This window comes from Halichoerus grypus, chromosome 5 (genome assembly GCF_964656455.1).
Source record: "Halichoerus grypus chromosome 5, mHalGry1.hap1.1, whole genome shotgun sequence".
Lineage (NCBI taxonomy): Eukaryota > Metazoa > Chordata > Mammalia > Carnivora > Phocidae > Halichoerus > Halichoerus grypus.
The window spans coordinates 28,876,562-28,900,799 of record NC_135716.1 but is presented as its reverse complement, the minus strand read 5'-3'; the positions used below and the strand labels follow the sequence as shown (position 1 = coordinate 28,900,799).

Sequence of the window (24,238 nt, the reverse complement as noted above, 5' to 3'; positions counted from 1 at the left end):
TTTTATGATTTCTAGGTAGGTAACACATCCCTTAAAAAATATCATACACTTTCAGCGTTAAGCCTCACAGATCAGAATCAATAAGGTAACGTTACTATAAATTTGTTCCATGTTTCTCAACTCTTAGAACCCCCTACTATGATCTAGCTATTCTTAAAAAGTATCATGAGGGAAGAGTTTTGTCTTGCTCAGTGCTATATCCACAGTTCTGCAAACAGTATTTGACATACAGACATTGCTCAACAAATACCTACTTGGTTTAATTAATGATATACGATTTGTCATGTATTAAATATATATATACTTTTTATAGTTCCACTTGCATAGCCTTTTTAAAATGCAATCAATTCCAATAATCTTTATCAAGCAAATAAAATTAGTGTGACTGGACAGTTTGAGTATAGACCATAGGCATTCCTTCTTTTTGATATTTAAATGAAAATTTGGCATTTAAATCACAGGCTTACCTTAGAAAAGACAGTGGGTTTGTTGCAGCCAAAATTATTTCAATCTCTGTATGGTATAAGGAGCCAAATGACTAGTATAACTAAATATTTCTCTTTATTTATTTATTTTTTGCCTCACACTACTTTTTATTTGCAACATAATACATGCAATTCTTCTAAACAATGGCATAAAAGAGACTTCCTTGTGTATAAATAACTTACACACTTTCCATAAAGGAAATGCTCAAAGACGCTAGAACAGATCTCCCGCTGCTGCAGTGTTCTCACAGAGTTGATGCACAATATATAAATATTCAAGTCCAATATTAAAAACTCAAGCACTTGATTAACTTTAATGAAGTTTCTCAAACTATAATGATATATTTAAAGTGCATATATATATTTTTAAGAAAGATTATTGTCGATAACTTCTCTATAAAAATAAGTTTGATGGTTTGGTCCATCTAACTTTACTACTATGAGTATGAACATTTAGCTTTTAATATGTGGTCAGTCTTGTTCTACCTTCTCTCAACACTGACACCAACAGAGAAGCAAAAGGAGCTAGCGGAGTGCTAACACGTGAGGATCAGTCCGGTGACTCTGGACACAATGCATTCCAGGAGGAGGTACCCATGTAACCAGATCTGGGTGATATGGTTTATTCTTCCTTCCCTGATTTGGATAACCAGATGGAATAGGAGGAGAGTAGTGGTTCTGATGGGCATTCCCTCGGAACATTCCTGGCTTCTTTCTGGGCAAAGGGTGCCACCTTGGAGGAGGCAGGAATATCAATTCTGAAATCTGGTACACAGGGCTTGGGGCTGCCCTCACCCAACTGGGTTTCACTTCTACTTCCTTACTTGTTTCTTAGTCTGAAGAAGAGGATCCTGAATGAACATCAGAGGTAACTAACTTTCATGGAGATTTCCTCCTTGTTCTCACCCTCATTTTCTTTTTTAAAGATTTTATTTATTTATCTGACAGAGAGAGAGAAAGAGAGAGCACAAGCAGGAGGAGCAACAGAGGGAGAGGGAGAAGCAGGCTCCCCACTGAGCAGGGAGCCCGACTCGGGCTCCATCCCAAGATCCTGGAATCATGATCTGAGCCAAAAGCAGATGCTTAACCGACTGAGCCACCCAGGCGCCCCTCTCATCGTCATTTTCAAAGCTGACACCAGTGAACGCATTGTTTTTCTCTCCGTCCCCACCCCACACCCGACAGCCCACCTCCCACGGCGCCCCGCACAGAGTGAGCTCCTTTGGCAAACCTAGGTCCATGTACAAGGTGCCCCTGTTCGCACAGGCTTCCAGGACGCCGGATCAACTGTGAAACTTACAGGAATGCATCTGTAGGCCTGTCCTTCTGATGGTTTTTCTGGATACCACTGATTTTTCTATTTTTCTGGAAGTATGAGTCAATTTCTCAACAAATCTCTCAACGGCCTCTGTTTTCAAGTTACCATGTTTTCTAACTCGCCTTTCGTGAGAAGGAAGGCAACAGCATCAATCTCCTTCTTCACCTTTCCCTCCGCGGGAGCTCCGGGGGGCGCTGGGGCTGCACACTTGGCAGCCGCCTCCGCACAGTCCCGGGTAGGAACCCCGGCGCCGCCTCTGCACAGTGAGCCTGATCCCAGCCTGGGGCTCCTGCCTCGTCTAAATACTTCTCTTTAAATTATAAGATTTATCAAGTGGTAAGCTGGGAGTTATTTTGTTGTGTTATTCATAAGGTATTTCAAGGAAAGAACCAAAAGACATAGTAGCACTCTACTGGAAATTACCTATCCACTTCCCTATTGCCTATTTATCCCCATCTTATTCCAGAAAAGATTGAATGTGGCTTGCAAAATGACATAAAATACTTAGATAGCATAAATAAAAGCAGAGCAAAAGAAAGAGACAAAGGACATAAAACATAACTAGGAACGATGGTAAAATGTACATCATAAAGATCCATATGGTTGCTACAACTGAGTCATAAATTTGGCCCTGAGCATTCTACCAAGTTCACTGGCAAAGGGAAACCTGATCAATTCCTCAACGCACAGGGTTTATAACACAGAAACAGCAATTTATCAGGATGAACATGATGATTATTGTCTTAAGATCAGACAGGATGTGCTTACTAATGTTCTTATATTTTTCCTCAATATAGGCTGATGATCACAGTAGAGAGCAATTTAATAAAAGCAATTCTGCAAGGAGGAACTAGCTCCTGGTAACTTGCCTCTCCTTACTTACCTACTTGCTGTAATCAGCATGACTAGCTAAGAATTACAGTATACACAGCATGCAGTTGCCCGAACAGTCCCTTATGCAGAATACCCCTGTTTCTTTCCAAATTATCATTTTATTTTCCATGCAATATATTTCTAATAACACTGAAGCAAAAAATAATCCTGTATCTTTAACAATGTCATTCAAGAAAAAACAACCAATAATCTTCACTTCTATTATAAGGTTTTTTGTTTGCTGCTGTATAAAGAAAATTATGACCTTTAGCATTTAAAAACTCAGAAATATTCTCTCTCATTTCTATTTGCATAAAGTCTGTGGAGTTCAGCACTGCATCAGCCACATTATTTCAACTCTCCTTTCGTTATTTTAATTATTTATCACAAAGATGTATAAAGATTATATTGTTTGACAAAGTCATGAGGACAAGCAAATAACAGTGTTTTTAAAAAGGAAAAGGTGAAATTTTACTCTTTGACACATAATTGTTTCACCTTATAAACATAAGGTTAAAAAGAAAATAGTTTTAAATCAACCACTGGGTGGTGGGTGGGAATTTTAGATTCCAACTGAACAAGCATTACTTGCACAATGGCTATATGCTAAGCACCGTACCAAAGGTTTTCACACGAATATCCCAAAGTAAGTGTCCTGGCAACAGCCCTGTGAAGTGGGGGCTATCATTCCTATTTTACAGATAAAGAAGCTGGGGCAGTAATGTTATGGTCAGTAAAATTTTTCTATAAAGGGACAGAGAGTAATTATTTTAGACATTGTGGAGCATTAAGTCTTTGTCACAACCACTCAGCTCTGTGGCTGTCATGGGAAAAGCATAAACCATACTTAAAGGAATGGGTGTGGCTCTGTTCCAATAAATTCTTAATCTCAGGAAACAAACTGAGGTTTGCTGGAGTGGTGGGGGTGGGAGGGATGGGGCAGCTGGGTGACAGACATTGGGGAGGGTATGTGCTATGGTGAGCGCTGTGAATTGTGCAAGACTGTTGAATCACAGATCTGTACCTCTGAAACAAATAATACATTATATGTTAAAAAAAAAGAAGAAGAAGAAGAAGATAGCAGGAGGGGAAGAATGAAGGGGGGGAAATCGGAGAGGGAGATGAACCATGAGAGATGATGGACTCTGAAAAACAAACTGAGGGTTCTAGAGGGGAGGTTAGGTGGGAGGATGGGTTAGCCTGGTGATGGGTATTAAAGAGGGCACGTTCTGCATGGAGCACTGGGTGTTATACGCAAATAATGAATCATGGAATACTACATCAAAAACTAATGATGTAATGTATGGTGATTAACATAACATAATAAAAAAAAAAAGAAAAAGGGGGAAAAAAAACTGTATCCACAAAAGAGATGGCAGATCCACAAAACTGCTCCTTGGGCCATAATTTGCACACCTCTGAAGCTCAATGTTTTTTCCAGTCCCTCATAGTTTCTTTAGTACCTAGACTCCCATTTTAAAATAATGAGTTATTGGGGCGTCTGGGTGGCTTAGGCCAGGTGGATTCTTAGTGGTGTTGGTTCATTACAGATCTCGTAGGTAAGTTCATCTATAAAGTAAACAAACCCGTGTCTGTGACAATTGATTGTCTTTCTTTTTAATGTCAAAGTTATTAGGCTAACAGACTCTCCCCATCAGTGACAAAGCTGAGATGAAACATGGGAAGGGAAGGAGATGGAGAAACCTCCTTCTGCCAGAGCTACAAATCCCTCAACCAGAGAAGCCATGAGTGTCTTGCTCATGATGAAATTCCTCTCCCACCCGACCCTGCATGTGAACTATCCACTGCTGGATTGCACTTGACCATCAAATGTATAAATGGATGACTGAATGATAGATGCATGAAAGTACTAGCCAGGGAATGTGGACGTTTCAGTGGGTAGGAAAGAATGTTCTAAGCAGAGTGAACAGCATATGCAAAAGCATATGCACACACACACACAAAAAAATCCAGGGACAGCATCAGAAGTTCCAGCAACTGAAAATAGACCAGACTAGCAAGAGTTGAGTATAAAGGGGTTTATAAGATATGAAAGCTAGAAATGTAATTCTGAGTCCAATCACTGCTCAGTTCAATCATTTGGCATCATGACCTTGTTCAATAAACTGTTTCCCTGTCTATGGACTGGGTAAACATTCACTAGCATATCGTAATGTCTAGTTAATAAAACATCAAATCACCTTCTCTGTGTCCATCTGCTTTTATGGGGGTATCAATAAACAATCTATCATTGTAAGTATAAGCACATGTAAGATTTAAAACACATAATGCATTTATAATTTTCCCCAATTCTAGTAACTTTATCTGCGTTTTCATGGTTGGGACATTTGGAAAATCATTCTATAATTTAAAAATACTATTAATCAATCTGAAAATTAACATTTTCTTTCTTGTGCTTGCAGCAATAGCTTCTGAGAACTTTATTTCAATTAGAAATGTCCAATTATAATAAATGCCTCTAATGAAGATGTAAAAAGACAAGAATAAAAGTGAAGAAATGGGAACACTGAAGAGAGAGGTTCTAAAGGGCAACCATTATTCAGTTTCTTCTAATTGCCTTCAGAACTCACTATCTCCCTTAAAAGGAGGAGATCTGAATTATATATAATGTATTAGTAACAATTGTACTTTGGGAGTTTTTCCAGGCAGTTCACATAAATGGGAAAACAAATGCATGTGAGGTCCTGCATATCCATCTGAGTACTTAAAGGATAATAATACTAATTTTAAAGTATATTAGGAAATAAAGGGTTAATCCTTACCTATTGTTCTTAGATCCCTATTGTCTTGTTCAGATCCACTTGTGAAAAAGGTAGAAGAAAATAAATTGTCAAGTGCCAACATCTATTCATTATAACCTATGAGCTTATATTTTAACTGTAAGAAATTTTTAAATGCCTCAGCCTTATTTCTTAATTACTAGGACATTAATTCTGCCAGCTCTGGGTTCATGTGGCACACATGTGGGAATAATTCTTGACCAGCTCATAAGAAGCGATTAAAATTCAAGGGTTCTGACTAGACTTGCAGTCACACATGTAGCATTAGAATCAAAGCCTATTTGAATGAAATCGATAAGCACAACATTGTCTTTTGCAAATCAGCATCTGTCTAAGGATGGAACAGCACATTCAAATTGATGTCTGTGTAAGCAGATAGATTTAAGACCAGAGACAGGGGAAACTTTGACAAACTTGTCCCTACTACTAATAATCAATTTTTGCTCTATTTTTGCCCATAAGGAAGCCTAAAGCTTTTAGGAAACTACACAGGAGGTCTACGTAATAAATATATGTCTATTATTTATCTATCGTCTATTAAGGTTATAGTTCCATGATTTAGTTTAATTCTCACATTTCTATGAGTTAGAGAAGTTGGTTTTAGCATCTCTGTTTTCCTGATATGGAAAGGGAGGATGACAAACTTGACCAATGACACAGCTAAGAAGAGGAGCAACCAGGATTTGAATCGAAGTCTAACGCCAAAGCCTCTGCTTTTTCTTCACTACCCACAAAGTGCCAATCCTACATAAGCCTTTTGAAACATGCAGATAGGGACTTGGGATATGTAGCAACTTTACTCCTAGTGCTCATACATCAGTACTTGTCTTTCCTTCAGAATAAAGGGGATGCTTCATAGTCATGGGGAAAAGTATGAAATAACCTATCCCTGTAGAAAAGCTCATGTAAAGTACTCTAAACAGAAGAGACCCAAAATGAATATATTCTGTTTACTATGGTTCACATTTAAATATTATTCTATCGACAAAAAAATTGACATCTGTGGCTGTTAATATAATCACAGAGGCAGAGAACCTTCTCTCACCTCCATCTTGAATGTGAAATATTTCTACAAGAAACATTCTCCAAGAATATTGCTATTGCTATAACAAATTAACCATAATCCCCTCCCATATTCCAATTATGGAAAATCTGCCTCAACAAAATTCCATTTAAAAAAGAAATAAGGTACAGAATGAACCACAGATTTCCTCAGGGAAACTGGGGTAAGGGCAGGACCAATGATGAGATTGCTTCATGGATTTCCTTTTCTGATAGTCTTGGTTAGGTAGTTGAACAACATAAGAGCTAAGGATGCTCAGAGACGGCCACTGAAGGGAAGTCTGCTTGATGAGAACACGAGGAGAAAGGGAGAATGGGGCCTCCAAGACTCCTGTTCATAATGCGTCTGTCGGTAATTCTTCCCAGCTACACCCTAATCCTCCAATAGCTCCTCTTCCTCCTTATGGCCCTTCCCAGATACTTTACCTCTCATACATTCAGAAATGATTTCAAAGTGAGAGCTATAAGTAAACAGAAGTACCACTTCCTGTCATGCCCTTAACTAGATGCAGCATAGACGTTAGAAACATGGACTCCAGAGCCATTCGGCTTGGATTTGTATCATAGCTTTGCCATAGACTTGGGCATGTTGAATATGCTTCACTTCTCCATATATATAATAGGGTGATAACAGTGTCTCCTTCACACAGTTGTGGTAAGGATTAAATGTGGAACACCAGTGCCTGGAACAGAGTAGGTTTTCAATAAATGTTAGCTACTGTTAATATTTTGAAGAAGCAGTAAGTTGAATTCTCCACTTCCATACCCATATACAGTTGATCCTTAAACAACATGGATTTGAACTGCATGGGTCCACTTACACACAGATTTTTCTTACAGTACAGTTCTATAAATGGATTTTCCTTATGGATTTCTTATTAGCATTTTCTTTTCTCCAGCTTGCTTTATGGTAAGAATACAGTGTTTAATAGATATGACATACAAAATAGGTATTAACTGCCTGATTATGTTATTAGCAAGGCTTCTGGTCAACAGTACAGTATTGGTAGTTAAGTTTGGGGGGAGTCAAAAGTTATACATGGATTCTTCCAGTGAAGGGCACAGGAGTTGGTGCCCCTAACTCCCATGTTGTTCAAGAGTCAACTATAATTATAAAAATTCCATTGACAATTTCAATTTAATTGTGAAAAACAGGGTTTTTTTCCAGCCTTCATCAGATTCTCATAAAATACTCAGAGAAAAATGTCCCATCGGTCCATGAATAATATTTCAAACATCACTGGTCACTAACTTCCCTCCACTCAATGCTTTTCCATGTTCCTACACTTTATGATTACATGTTTTTAATGAGTTAAAAGAGGAGAATTCACACTTTGCCGTGTTTATTTCCTTCAGCTTTTAATGTGAGTAATAAATATTTTCATTTATTTTTTAATTCACTCTTGGTGACAATCCACCCAATGGCATACTGATATTTTCATGTATTTTCCCGCTATATAAACACATAGCCATTAAAACCAACAACTGTTGTTTTGCTTTCTTTTAAATAATATAAGCAGTTAGATTTACAGATGGTGACCCAGTAGTCCCAGTTTTCTGGGGACTTTCTAGATTTAAGCACTGAAAGTCCCATGTCCAGAGATCTCCTTTGATCCTGGAAAAACCAGGACACTTGATTCATATTGGACAAATATATTGCAGTTTTCTTTAAAATATCCCAAACCATGGGGTACTTGGGTGGCTCAGTCAGTTGAACGTCAACTCTTGATTTCAGCTCAGGTCATGAGGACTACATGGAGGGATATAGGATAAAAGTCTAGAATAATACCTGGCACAATCCAAGTATTCTAAAAAGTATTTTATCATGCTATTACTTTGGACCAATCACTGGCCTCAGTGAGAGGAGAAGATATTGACTAAATTTAGCTACGGCCCTCAAGGAGCATTATAAAAGCTTTGGGGGAAGAGATCCTGGGTCATGGGTCAAGCAAGGCTTATTCTCTGCCTTTGATTTAGGAAAGGGGCCTAACCTTTCTACGCATTCATTTCCTTATAAGCTTCATAGAATCTACCGTTAATCCCAAATCATTTCCAGGTTTCAGTATGTTTAGTCTTCAATAACTTCTCTTCCCAAATAGGACATCAGGACTTTTAACATTTCAGGCACATACCAGGGTCAACAAAAATAGCCTTTGTCTCTGTCTCAGTGCCTTCTACTTTGAATATTTGTGTTAATAATGTGCTTCCTCGGTGCTCTAAACCAAAAGATTATTTTTATCCTAACCTTTTCATAGGTTGTCTTCAAAGAAATGTTGCCAAAACATCAATATTTTTTCCACTAGAAAACTGAAGAATTGTTGTCCACGTAATTCAGTAAAAATGTGGGTATAATTGAGGATGTCTCACTCAAGCAGCTAAGCTATCGTCAGGTGAGGTCACGGTGATCATTGGCACAGCCTCCCCCCCTCCCCAACCCCACCCCCAAGTCCTGTCCCACTGTCCCTGCTTTCCCACCCTCTCTTTGGTCCCTCCCTAATTCTGTAGTGTGAGTCACCTTTCACCCACAGGGGAGATGATTAGTGATGTGCTGCTGGGTACAATTATTAAAAGTGCAATTATTATTTACACTACTTCTGCTGAAACGAAGCCTATCATATCTCATTTGGTTTTATTAATTGCCAAACTGTTCCTTTAACTCTCTCAACAACATGGTACCTACTACTCAGTGTTCTTCATTGGAGAAACAGAAGTGTCTTAAAGAAGGTAACGAGATTTTTTCACTTTCTTCTACCTTATGTACTTAATCATCAAGGGCAGATGGGGATGGAATCTAAGGAGGGAGCAGTGGCTGCAGGGAAGCTGGCAAGGCATTTGCCAGGCTTGGAACCCAGCAGATATACCATTAGCCACAGTGGCCCATGATTCAGCTGAGTCCCATCACAACCCAGGCTACCTTCCTGATCTCCTTCATAGTCCAGTCCAGGAACCCAAAGAAGCATCATCCTGGAATCAGAAGATCATGGAGTTATACAGGCTTGGAGATGAGTCCCTCCAAACAGAAGTGACTCAACAGTCAGTTTTCACCTGTTTAAATTTCCCGTTGGGGCTCTTCAGAGATTCAAGTTCAGCAATGTACCCAGGGCTTTGTCTTATGGATGGCTCATGTTCTTCCTCATATTCATTTCCACATTTCTCTGCCACCTTCCAAACTGTTTTATCTTGTTTGATTCTCCTACTTAATGAAGTTTTTCTTTTACTATCTTATCAATATGGAGAACCATTTCTTTATTTTAAGTTCCTCGTATTCTGGAGGCTAGAATTCACATCCCATTACTGCACCCTCCCTTAAGTAACAAAAGTGATCAGTTACTGAGTTCTAATGATTCCTCTTCCATGGGTTTTTATAACATCTCTCTCCCTTTCTTAATCCCTCTGACACAATCTTAATAAAAACAACAAAATCCACAGTTTACAGAAGGTCTAGTGTGGGTCGGGCACTTTGCCTACATAGTCTCTAAGTCCTTGCCACTACCATGCAGTGAAGGGGTTATTGTCTCTATTTGGCTCTTCTCTATTTCACTTATTATGATCCAATATATACATACTTGCTTTATTTATATGTCTATTGGTTCCCTCAACCAACTGGAATGTAAGTTTCATGAGGACAGGGATATTTGTTTTGTTCATTGCTATATCACCAGTGCCTAGAACTGGAACCAAGTTGGCAAGGACCCATCATTTTAATTTAGAACACAGCACGGTGTCTGGCATTTATGTATCCCCCAATAAATATTTGTTGAATTAATTAACAAATCAAGAATGACATACAAGACTCCTTTTCTACTTCCGTCTGCTTATAGTTTATTTTTGACTTTTCATTACAAATTGGCCCATTCTGCATTTATTTAGTTATTTACTTACTTATCTTATTTATTGAGAGAGAGAGTAGGGAGGGGCAGAGGGAAAGGAAAGAGAGAATCTTAAGTAGGCTCCACGTCCAGTGTAGAGCCTGATGCAGAGCTTGATCTCACAACCCTGAGATCATGACCTGAGCCAAAATCAAGGGTCGGATGCTTACCAGACTAAGCCACTCAGGTGCCTCAAATTCTATGTATTAGAGCTTCCGCAATTATGGCAGCTGATTAAGTGGCCTCTGCAGGGTTTTTGTCTTTGCATCTTACGTTAGAGCTTAAAGTCCACTCATTAGGCAGCCATTCCCAGGGAGGGAAGATGGAGATAAAGTAGGGGAGAGCAAGAAAAAGTTGGAATCCATAAATATGATCTGGAATCCACAAGGAAAGACTGAAACCTGTGTCATTTCCTATTGCCTCTGACCTTGATCGTGTAGAAATCTGCAGAAACCAGGGACTTTCTTCATGGAGTTAAACACACACACATAGCCCAGGATTCAGAGATGCTGAAGAAGGATCCTGAGGAAGTTGGAGTGCTCGCAGGCCTGACAGCTGCCTCACATGAATGAGTCAGACCTGCGTAAGTTACAAAGTGGCCCTCCATATAGCTTACAAGGATCTCCCTTGTGGCCCACCCCATCTGGAAACATACAGAAAAAGGATTTCTGAGAAATGTAGTTCAGTTTAGCAACGCTGACGCATTACAAAGCTCCTTCTCATATCTTCCAATTAATTGCTCATGACAGTTTTGAGTTGCATTTCCTGTTTTGCCAGTGATTAACAACCCACCCTAATAAAGACTGAGAAAACTTGTTTGTTCTTTTATAAAGGTCTTACGGTATTCCTGAATTCCTATGTCTTGCCCCTACTATGCCACTTAAATTTAATTGGATACTCTCACTTAAATTAACTTCTCTATTGGTTAGAATTGCGTTTGTCTACAAATAACATTAAACCAAAATAAACAAATAAAAATAATGCCTTAAACAAAATAAAAAAGTATTTCTTTTTCACATAAAAGACATAGGAAGTCTAGAGCTGGTTTGTCTATGAACATCAGAAACTCAGGCTTTCTCTATCAATAAGATAAGTTGTAGCGTCTTTAAAGTTACTTCATGGTCCATGGAGGCTGCTAGATCTCCAACCATTGCACCTACTTTCCAGGAAGAGATAAAAATCCAAAGAGCTTACCTCCCAGCAACCTTACTGATTTCTTGAAGATTTTCTGGAAATCCTGAAGAACAACTTCCACTTGTGTCTCAGAGCTTCAAGAGGAGCTGAGGATTATAGCCCAGGGCTGTGTACATAGCTTCGGGGAAATGAATATTGGGAAGGAAATAGCAACATCTGTCACAATTTCTAAGAAGAAATATTCCCTACACAAATCATACTTACCTGGATGAGATATTGCTTCCTTCCCTAGGAATAAGAAGAGTATTGAATGTGAGGTGGGCTTTAAAACAGTTAATTTTGTGGCTGGAGACTTCATTCAGCATTGTCCACAAATATTTTTGAAGCTCTGCACTTAGAATATGGGTCTTACAGAGAAAGTCTTCAAACCCTTAAGCTGAAGCAGTGGAGATAATACAGAAACCCAAATTTTGCCATCAAAGACATGAAATGTGAATTACCGTAAAAGGTGTGCCGAGTTTTAGGAGAGCTCAGTGGGATGCTGGGTGCACGTCAGCAGGCAGTGATCGCCAGAGGAACTGGAGGCTGATGCAGACAGGAGTGTGGACGGGGCCCAGGCTGCACGTTGAGATCTCCGTGAGACCATCATGGTTTAGACCAGCTTGTGGAGACTGCAAGGGTCAACCAGACAGGGGTTCATTAGTTTACCAGTTGAGGGAAGGAAGCAGCCCTGAGAAGGAAAACTTGATAAGGATCCCCGAGGACCTGCAGAAGTGGAGGGAGCAATGCAGAATTTATGCTGGACATAGAATTAGTGTCTGTTTAATATCAGAGCACGTGAGCCTGAACTACCCACCATTCCTTGCAGGTATTACTTTAAAGGTAGGTATTCATCACCTGATTGTACTATTGTTGAAACACTTTCCTGTCTTCATCATTAAGAGTGGTATGCCAGGCAAACTGTCTGTTTGTACTGCCTTCCCCCTTAGCATTAAAAAAAAAAAAAAAAAGCATTTGGTTTGTCAAAATTTGCTTGTCACTTAGCCATGTTGATTTTATGTATGAAATACGACTGCAGTCTAATGAGACTAATATCTTACAAATGCAGTGGCATTTATGCATCCTAGTGAATGCCAATGACTTCAGAGTTATGGGGGAAGAAAACACAGTTACAGTGGCTGCTATAGATGCAAACATTTTGGGAGCTCCCGTTCTAGAATTCAGCAGACAGTGTGGCATTTTTGGGGCGGGGGCACTCTCATGTATGCTGCTTGTTTTCCATCCTGCTTGGGTAAACGAGGACTGAAAGAATGAGTCTGTTCAAATGGTAGGCACTGCAGAGGCCCAGAGCATGTGGTTAAGAGCACGGGCTCCGGGGACAGAGCGCCCAAGTTCAAATCCTAGCTCTGCTCCACATGAGCTGGGCAACCCTGGGTGAGTTTCTTACCACCTTTTTGTCTCCGTTTTCTCACCTGCAAAGTGGGGATACTAAAATTAGTTCTACATCAAAGCGTCTGGGGGTGGGGCAGACCTGAGGCTTCAGGTCAGGTTCAAATTATTTTAGCTGTGAGGATAAGGTCCCTGGGAACAACCAGAAGAGGAATATGGTTTTGCTAAACAAAGAAGTATGAACATTAAACTTCGATTTTTTCCTCAACAAAATATCCTTAAGCAATTAAGTTAAATATGAACAACCAAGTACCTGCTGTTTAAAAAAAAAATGGAGCACTTTTTATAATTAATGTCTTAAATCTTTAAAAAATAACAGATTCTCAAGAATGTAAACAAAGAGCAGACCAAGGCGTTTCTAAATTAGCATTCCTGTTTTGAAGACAAATTAGAAGTTACTGAGAAATGAAAGGGCAGTCTCTACTTCCTCATTTAGCTTGCCTTCAAGAATGTGGAGTCTAAGCTCTAGGCTCTGGGACGATTTTACCGCCTCCCCTCAGTAATCTATGTACCTGGAGTTGGGTCAGCTTGACAGGTCAAATTTAGTTTGAGGGAACAAATTGGAAAAGTAAAATCAGTTATTGGTTAGTTTTAAAGATCTTCAAGTTGCTTAATTACAGTCTTTACTGAATTTTTCAAATCTATTTTTATTCCTCATTTAGAACTGAGTGGTTAGAACCACACACAGAAAGGGGGCTGCCATCTGTGTAGTTAGAAGGCCCTAATGCAGATGGACCCAATGAGCTCCATGACTTGCTCAGAGCGCAGGACAGCAGAACAATCAAGCATGCCTGCCAGCATTGAGTGAGTCTTGCCGTGAAACTGTTCACATGCTCTAGAAATCTTCATGTGCATTTGGGGTTTTGCATGAGTATGTAAATTCAGACGTGTGGATGACTATGGAAACAACAGTTTCAGCCAAAAGTTTGTTTCTTTTTTCCCAGATAGACCCAGATTTGAAGAAGTCACGTGGGTCCTTGATTGTGTGTTTAGGTATTTTGCAACTCATGGCCATGGGTAGAATATTCTAGTTCTTGGCCATAGCTGTTTCCTTCATTCATCTTCAAAGTGATACATTTATTTTCAGGCAGTGTATCCCTATTTATGTAACATGTATAGGCTTTCTTTCTGGTTGTGAGCATCGTACAAGCAGTACCTGAAAGTAATTCATACAGTGAGCTTGAATCAGATGGAGGGGAAACCTTTATTAATGCACAAAAGAGAATTCTTTCAAATCGAGATGAAAGACTGTTTTCAGAGTACACATTTGCAATGGATTTCAACTATCACTCTTCCTCTTTTCCTATTATTTGCTTCCCTCCCCCTATTTCAAAGAGTTAATCTGATGCTTTGAGAAAGTTTCCTTTAAAAACATTTTAAGATGCTCATTATGAACTCACTGTAAGCACTTCAAAGGAAAAATCTCTAGGACTCCTGTAAGTTTCAGAAGACGTGAAGAACACTGTTGTGTCTGGCATAATATTATATTTTGACCTTCAGAACACCAGCAAGAATGTCAGTAGGAGGCCACAGACATACATGAGTGTTATATGGGTGTATAAAAAATGAGTTCTGCTGGACTTGGGCATGGGCATGAAATACACACACACACACACACACACACACACACACACACGGCAGGGGAGAGGGGAGAAGAGGGAATTCCATGGTCAAATACATTGGGGAAATGCTACACACTCTATCCCTTCATAGAGACATCCAATACACTTTCTTATCTTAAAAGGTATGAAATGCTCTGTAGAGAAGAAATCTGTTTAACCTAGAATTTCTCTACATGTTTGAACCACAGAATCCTTATCACTTGGGATTAGCAGGACTTGAGTTTTCAGGAAAACACTTTGGGAATCATTCTCTCAATAATCACTAGTTAAGGCCTGTATTAACGATTAGCCAATGCATTCATTTTTAAATAATTGTCCTGGAAAATTTTAATCGTATTTTTCCAGTGAGCTAAATTATTTTATCTCTACAATAGTCATTTGTGTTGTTTGAACCTCTATGTGTTTAGAACACTGGATGTTGAAGTTTTGTCTGTAGAAGTCAGGAGATGAGGCCTTATTTAAATCAAGAGATAATTACTTTTCTGGGGCACCTGGGTGGCTCAGTCGTTAAGCGCCTGCCTTCGGCTCAGGTCATGATCCCAGGGTCCTGGGATCGAGACCCACACTGGGCTCCTTGCTCAGCGGGGAGCCTGCTTCTCCCTCTCCAGCTCCCCCTGCTTGTGTTCCCTCTCTCGCTGTCTCTCTCTCTGTCAAATAAATAAATAAAATCTTAAAAAAAAAAAAAAAAGAGATAATTACTTTTCTAACCTGAATACTAGTTTGGCAATGGCCTTGGCCTCTTCCGCTCCCAGCTAATAATTACAGTAGTTTCCATACGCCTCTCACATGCCCACTGGGGAGCGAAATAATACTTCCCAGGAAGCAGACAGGTAGGTAAGATCAGCCCCATTTCAGGAAGAAGAAAATGGAGCTTCTCAGATGCTGAGGAACTTCACTCGGAAGAGCAAGGAGAAAGCCCAAACCCAGGTCTTTTGGGCTCCATCAGTCTCCTCTGGAGCACACAGCCTCCCCCCACTGTGAGCTTCCCTTCCTTCCTGAGGGCTGTTACCTTTTTTTATTGTTATGTTAATCACCATACATTACATCATTAGTTTTTGATGTAGTGTTCCATGATTCATTGTTTGCGTATAACACCCAGTGCTCCATGCAGAGCGTGCCCTCCTTAATACCCATCACCGGGCTAACCCATCCCCCACCCCCCTCCCTCTAGAACCCTCAGTTTGTTTCTCAGAGTCCATAGTCTCTCATGGTTCGTCTCCCCCTCCGGTTTCCCCCCCTTCATTTTTCCCTTCCTACTATCTTCTTTTTTTTTTTAACATATAATGTATTATGTTTCAGAGGTACAGGTCTGTGAGGGCTGTTGCCTTAAGCTAAACACCACCACCTGGGCACACCTCTGTGGTCACCGCTGTCACACTGTGTCACAAGCAACGGCTTACTCATTCCCTTCTTTACCAGTCTGTGGGCCCGCTGTGCTGCCTCCTAGCCGCAGCATCTTTTGTCTCAAAACACCCAGAATTTACCACAGGACCTTGGCAAATTACAAAAGTATAATAATAGCTAACACTGATTACGTAGTTACTTCGTGTCAGGACTTGATTTAGATGCTTTGAATGTATTAACTCATTTTCTCAAGCACTGTTAGGAACTTTGTGTTACAGATGAGAAACCTGAGCCTCAGAGACAGGAAGCAACGTGCCCAAGGAAACAGACCTAGTAAATGAAAGGGCCCCAGGTCTGAGCACAGGAGGGACAAACGAACGCCCTGCTGAATAAGAAATGAATAAAAAAAAAGCTATAGCATCTTTTGAATTCTTATTCTGTGCTTGGCACCATTCTAAAAGCTTTATATGAATTATGACTTTTATTTCTTACAATTCCACAATTCTTTTACAAGGTGGGTGATTATTAGGCCCTCTATTTTTTTTTTTTCTACAGAGAAGGAAATTGAGCAGACAGAGCTTAAATAACTTATTCAAAGCCACAAAGCCTAGGAAGTGATGGGACCGGGATTAGAACTGACTCCAGAACCAAGGTTTTATGAATGAATAATTAAGTTTTAAACACTGCACTAATTACAACACAAGTCAGTAGAGAATCACATGCCTAAAAATTTTTCGTTTTTAAGAAGCAATAAAAAGTGTTGTCAGTGGCCTCCATTATGAAATTCTCCAAAATGACACCTGGCCTCCCCTAAGTGAGAGAGAATATTTTAGTACAGCCTTCCTTCTTGTGGCTTGTACTTTTAAAACAAAATTAATTAAGATTCTGATCTGGCCTCTCTTCAGAGAAAGATTTGAAAGATTTGAAACCAATTATTGAAAAAGAAGGCAAATCATCAGGAGGATAGCCTTTAGATATCTCCAAAATTCATCCACATAAACATGCCTGTTCTCTATCCTTTATGCTCTCCCTCAAAACAAATATTCCTCAGCTCTAAGCTGCCCTAAAGGACCAGGAACCAGAAATAAATGGAAACAGTTAAATGAGGAGAGAAAACAAGCATCATAAAAAAAAACTTTGTATTTTCATATACGGCTCTGGGAGGGCAGTTGTCGGCTGCCCAACAGCTGTGTAATGTTCAGCAAAAATTTGCCTCTCTGGATTTATGAAGTATAAAAAACAGCCATCATAAGATTTGAAAATGATGAGACCAGTCCTGAAATCACCGTGTCAACATTTAGAAAGTGCAGTGGAAGGGAAATAAAAATGATAAATAATGGGTGGCAGAAGGTGCCGGCTCACCGCACACAAGCAGCCCTTTCCACAGGGAAACAGTGTCATAAGTGGGCTGGAGGTGGCCAGGAGGTCGTGGCCAGGAGGTGGTGGCCAGGGGCAGGCGGCCAGGGGCAGGCGGCCAGGGCAGGTGGACGAAAGGAGGCCTCTAATACTTTGGTGACTGCTGAAGAAAGGCAGGAAGGGTCACATTCTCTTTCTAAGTCACCTGGCTTTTTGGTGACATCAGATCTGGCTACTTCAGTCCCGACCCAATGATGACAGAGCCACTCCCACGGTGCCCTGAGCCTCTCTGCGAGATGATAATGACTGCTATTAGTGACCACTTCTTATGTTAAAAACACTCTTTAGGGGCACCTGGGTGGCTCAGTCGTTAAGCATCTGCCTTCGGCTCAGGTCATGATCCCAGGGTCCTGGGATCGAGCCCCACATCAGGCTCTCTGCTCCGCGGGACGCCTGCTTCTCCCTCTCCCACTCTTCCTGCTTGTGTTCCCTCTCTCGCTGTGTCTCTCTCTGTCAAATAAATAAAATCTTTAAAAAAAAAAACAACACTCTTTATCTGTCCTCTTACGGATTTTTGTTGTTTGTTTGTTTATTTATTTATTTGGCTTAAAGGACATTTATTGTCTCATGGTTCTGGTGGCTGGAAGTGTGAAATCAAGGTGTTGGCGGATTGGCCTCCTCTGGTTTGTTTCTTTCCTTTATGTAAACCTTAAAAAAAAAAAAAAAAAAACCCATGAGTGGGTGGCATCGCCAACTTTGCTCTACACACGACTAAACCAAATCATGGAGAAATTAATTGTCCAAGGTAAAACAGGTAAAAAGGAAGAGCGCTGAATTCAAAGAGCGATGATCTCACCCAAGATTCCATCTTCTTAACATTCTATGCCGGGGTTCAGCAGAGCCTGGGGCCGAACAGGCCCCCTGCCTGTTATTTCAGTGGCCCATGAGCTAAGAGGAGTTTTTCCATTTTTAAATGGTTCGGTAAAAAAAAAAAAAAAATCTAAAGAAGAATAGTATTGTTGAAAATCACAAGAGATTCAAATGTCACTGATCGTCAACAAGCTTGACCGGAACGCAGCCACAGGTATTCGGGTCTGGATCACCCATGCTGGCCTTCGTGCCACCACGGCAGAAGTGAGCAGCTACAGCAGAGGTGGTGTGGATTGCAAAGCCGAAACTATTTGTCCTCTGGCCTAGTACAGAAAGTTTCCCACTCAAAAAACAAACAAACAAACAACAACAAACTTTTAAAAAAGGTTCCCAGTGCCTGGTGTATGCGATGCTGTTCCCAAGTGATGATCTGCCCCACTGCTGTCCTAGCGGACCTCCCATTCCATCTACCCCCCATCCCTTCATTCTCACATCTGTGCCCCCGTGTGTGAATGTGACAACACAGTGCCAAATTTCTGACCTGCCACCAATGGGCTAGCTTACTGTGTCTCCAAGTGGATGGACGGAAATATAAGCCTAGCCCACCAGCAAAACCCGATGAGGACATTCTACAAAACGGAACTAGGCACAAAACCCAGTTTCTAGAGTGCAGTTACTGTGACCTTAAACATATTGGGGCCAGTGTTCAAGTGGGTGGGGAAAGAAACATTTAAAATCTCTTTTTAAGCAGAATCAGACCTAGAACTGTAAAGAACAAACTGATGGTGGCAGGAGCACAGGGGTGTGGGGAAGATGGGCGAATGGGCGAAGCGCGGGGGGAGCTACGGGCTTCCAGTTATGGAGCGAGCAGGTGCCGGGGAAGAAAGGTCCGGCACGGGGACTACAGTGGATGGAACCGTAGTCGCTGCTTGGTGACAGATGGTAGCTTGCTTGTGGTGAGCACAGCACAACGTATCGAGTTGCTGAATCACTGTGTTGGACGCCTGAAAGTAATGTAACAGTGTGTGTCGACTATACTCAAATGAAAAAATAAAATATAGCCTTTTTAAAATTAGAATGCTCCCATCAACCTGTTGCCAGTCCCTCAGCTGCCTTCACGGTGGCTCAGCAGTTCTCACTTGAGAACGGGAGCCCGCCAGTGAGGCGCTCGCTCTAGCCCAAGGTGCCTCCGCGCATAAGGCAGCAATCAGGGGCGCCTGGGGGGCTCCGTCGTTAAGCGTCTGCCTCCAGCTCAGGTCGCGGTCCTGGGATCGAGCCCTGCATTGGGGCTCCCTGCCCCGCATCGGGCTCCCTGCCCCGCATCGGGCTTCCTGTTCTGCACTCCCACTCCCTCTGCTTGTGTTCCCTCTCTGGCTGTCTCTTTTTCTGTCAAATAAATAAAATCTTAAAAAAAAAAAAAGACAGCAGTCAGTGGAAGTGGTAAAGGTAATTGGGAGAGTAGTGCTTCAGCCTCCCTGATCACTGGATTTCAAATGTTTTAATAAATAAAATCCACGTCGTTTAATTTAAACAGTAGTTGGATAAAAATTTCACCTGAATACTTCATGCCTGGCTTCTCTTTCTCAAGAATCACTATAGCAACAGCAGGGGAGCAGGATTTGGCATTTCCTTAACCACAATTAAGGGAGTAACCCATAAAAGAGATGAACTTACCACATAACAACCATAAAATATGCATCGTTAGACCAGTAGAGTTCTGGGTTTCTCTTGCATTAATATGCATTCCATAAGAACAAAAAGCAGGAAGGTAAATAACGGTATTATCTCCAAAGATGAGATCGTACCCTGTATTCTCCAGGGGCCTTATCTGCATATGTACAGTGGGTTTAAAAGTCCCCAAGAGCCTGATTCTTTGACATCATGTGGGTTTTTCTGCTCTGTTCCCTTATGCAGCTCTCAGTCTCCACAGACGCTAGAGGCCAATGGCATTAAGTCTATGATGCAGAAGAGCTTTGGGCCGTTTCCACCCTGGAGGTAAACCAACGCAGGAGAGCCAAAGCAGGCCGTGCAGTTTTAGAGATGGGATGAAATTCCAGAGGCACAACCAGAGGGTTCAACTTCCCGGGCTCGGTTCAGAAGGCAGCTTTGTTCAACTTCAGAGAGGAAACAGACTTCTTCCATTTTGGTTCCCTTGAGCTGATGGGGGTAAGGGAGATGCGGTAGTCGGACTCTGAGTTACCTGAACCGTAAGCATCTCTTGGTTCTCAAGAATAGCCTAAAATACTCGCAAAATCAGACACTTAAAATCAGAATATGTCAATTATTCAACACCCTTAATTTTTTAAAGCTTTTATTTATTATTTATTTATTTATTTGAGAGAGAGAGAGAGCAGGAGGGAGCGGGAGAGAGATTCTGAAGCACGCGGGGCTTGATCCCACTTGAGATCGTGATCTGAGCCAAAACCAAGAGTCAGAGGCTTAACTGACTGAGCCACCCAGGCGCCCCTCCAACACCTTTATTTTATAGACCAGGAAATTGAGGCCTCAGAGAAGTGAAGCAAATTGCTGAAGGTCATCCAGCTGATTTATGGGATACTCAAATCCTTTAAGGGACACTCAAGGCTTTCATTTCCACGGCACATACCACCCTGCCTCCTTGTTCTTCCAAGCATGGACTGATTCTTTTTAAAAATGGCACTGGATCACTACATAGTATACTGAACTCTGGGTTGCCAAAAGCTCACGTTGCTTGTTGAAACATGTTGTTAAAAGCATGTGTCTAGAATGAGGAGAAAATATTCTCATGGCTTGTTGTGCCCTGGAGAGGTGGTGAACACTTGCCATCATCTAACTGACACAATAAGCAAGGAGAGTTTAAAGTTGCCGCATGCAGCATCTCCCTTGAAAGGCAGACAAGCAATCAACAGAAAGTGTTTTGATCTTTGAAGTACACTCACCCCTTAGGTAAGCCAATTCAGCCAGAATTTATCAGGGACAGGCATAATATTGTAGAAACTAGCTGCACTAGTATTCAATTACACATACTCAATAGAGCCAGGAGAATGCCGCTATCTGGGCAGGGTCTGGCATTTCTTCAGTTATTAGGATGTTGTAGAAAAATATAAAATGTTTCTCTCCAAAGACATTCTCCTGGTAGTGAGTCAGGTGAAACAATCCCTCGTTCTATAGACATGCTCCACCCATCACTCCTCTGCTTTATTACACACCTTCTCCCCGCAGCCCGAAATACCCCTCTCTTTCTACTCTCAAGAATCAGGACAGGGATTAGTTCCTCCTGGAGTTTTTTGGATCCTCTAGGCCAGGTTGGTGGCCACTCTTTCGTACAACTGAAGAGCTCACTGCATTTCTTCACATTCTCTTCTTGAACTTACAAGGTAATATTGTAACTCATATTTTGTGTTTGTTTGTCTCTCCCATTGGACCGTAAGCTACTTGAGAACAAGGGACCTTGTTTTATTTATCTTTGCTCCCCACAGTACTTAGAATAGGTTGGTGCAGAGTAAACGTTTATTTTCTGAAATACTATTTCGTGAATGATACTAACTGAATTTTTTATGACCTGCCCAATCTACTAGTTCATCATTTTCTCTCTGAAAGTATGCCCTTGAAGACTTGGACATCTTACTTGTTTGCATACACTTCCATTCCTCTTTCATTCTTAAGTTGATTAAATCATCAGAAGTCACATGAGCATTAACATGACTTTAAGCCAGTGGAAGTTCTGAGAAGACAGAGCACTTGCCTAGGGCTGTTGGGAGGTGGAAGCTGCGCATCTCTCCATCATACTGGCTTCGAGACTCTTTTGGGCCAGACCCACAGTAAGATGTACATTTTATATTATACTCATGTACCTCATAGCTTCTAGAGCCAGACTTCCAGGTCTGCCCCCTAGCTCTGGAATATATCAGCTCTGTCCTTATAAAGTTGTTTAACCCCTTGGTTTCTTCATCTGCAAAATGGAGTTGATAGTAAGATCTATCTGATAGGATTGTTATGAAAGTTAACTGAGTAGACTTCAAGTTCTTACTATCATATATATAGTGTACCATGTCAGTGTCAGCCATGATGTTATTACTTATATGAATAAGAAGTTTATGAAATAATACTTACCATATTATCTGTAACCTAAATAAAAATTTTCAAGAAACTTTAAATTGATTTCACAACCAAATATTGGGTCTTGCAGTTTGAAAATAACAATGCTTAGCAATTTCATTTTCTTTTTAGATATTCATTTGCTGGAGTTTGGTAAATGCCAGTTGCTTTTAAAAATCCCTTGAGGGCGCCTGGGTGGCTCAGTCGGTTAAGTGGCTGCCTTCAGTTCAGGTCATGATCCCAGGGTCCTGGGATCGAGCCCCACTTTGGGCTCCCTGCTCAGAGGGGAGTCTGCTTCTTGCTCTCCCTCTGCCTGCCAATCCCCCTGCTTGTGTGCGTGCTCTCTCTCTCTCTGTCAAATAAATAAATAAAATCTTTAAAAAATAAATAAATAAAAATAATAAAAATCCCTTGAGAACAGGCAGAAGAACCATAAAGCATCTGTCAGAAGGAGTCATAAGAATGGACACTCCAGCCTCCCTGACTTATTTCAAAATTTTATTCCGCACAAAAGGACCTACACTATCCATTCCGTTCATCATTAAGTAGAGTTGAGTCCTGTTTTTCTGTCATTACTCTGCAGTATAGATAAGCATTCAGCTTCATAGCTGGGCCTGCCACTTCTTGAAACCAATAAGCAGTTAGTGGGGTACAACTTCAGAAGCCCATGCCCCCAAATCAGCAGAATTAGAAGACAATCTTTTTCTTCTACTTTAAGTATACAATCTGTTAACGTTTACTCAGTACACTCTTTGTGTGGGCATAATTCTAATAATTTTAACTCCTATTATTTCATGTGATCCTTAAAAAGAACACAAGACCCTATGAGAGAGTTACTATTGTTATTCCTACTTGACAAAGGAAAATATTGAGACTCAGAAAAGTTCAAGGATTTGCCAAAGTCACACGGAGAGTAAGTGAGCTGGGACTGAAGACCAGTTGGTCTGAGTAAAGAACCCCGGGCTCAGCATTTGCCTTTGCAATAGGCCTCCACGTTCAAGGGTGGGGGAGTCAGGCACTGCGTGTTAACAGAGGAGCTTTTCACTGTGGGACATCCTCAGAGACCAGGTACCTGCTGCTCTCCAACCGAGAATTTTCTATGCTTCCTACCTTCTCCATTCCCCAGGTGGCTGGCCAGGGGCTATTTGTCCAACTCTTTATTGCTTGTTGTTGTTTTTTTCTCCTGGCCCTGAGTCCTGTTGATCTTCTCCCTGGTCTTTGAAATTGCTCCATACCTTTTCACATGGAATTAGTCTCTCCTAACCCTGTACATCTTTAAAAATGTGTACACACCTCAATTATAGCAGCTAACACACTGCAATATAATTAGCAGTTTATGGAAGTCACTCCTGCCAGGCTGGGAGCTGCTCTGTGCTTTTCATATTTATATTTCTATCTACAGTGTCTGGCATGGAGCCTGTCAAACAGTTGGCATATACTAAGTACACATTTAACAAGTATGAATCGGGAGAACAGGTGGACAGGCAAAGGAACCTTTCCTCCTGAAGGTGAGAAATGGCTCTGTAATGTCCTGTCCTGACTCATCCACCACACTGCTTCCCTGCTATCCTTCTTTGCAAAGGATTTCCCCGCAGACTGGAAAGTTTAAAAAATATATAATAAAATATTTCAGAAATATCTTGCCTTAGTAGAGATTACTATGATGATTTCATAAAATGAAAATTTGGTCCACATTAATGCCTCTTTTTAATTTTTTTGGTTTTTAATCATTTCCAATATTAGAGTGGCCTTTGATTCTCAAAGATGCTATACTTCTAATTTTGGCAGATCTTTCTTAACTCCTTCAAACAAACCTGCATTCCTATTCTATTCTATTCTATTCTATTCAACTCCACCCACCTTCCTATAGCTTGGAGTCACCGTGGGACTGTCACAAATCTTTTCTTCGTGAAGACCCCTTCTGCACCTCAGTGCTAAGATGATCTTGTCAGTGACACCAAATATCCCGCTGCAACTA

At 40.9% G+C, this 24,238-nt stretch overlaps 1 pseudogene; it reads right to left on the bottom strand.

Annotated features, from left to right (window-relative positions):
• Nucleotides 1–1,010: 1,010 nt before the first annotated feature.
• LOC118525182 (protein BTG3 pseudogene) lies at nucleotides 1,011–2,706 on the bottom strand (annotated as a pseudogene).
• Between the last annotated feature and the right edge of the window lie 21,532 nt (nucleotides 2,707–24,238).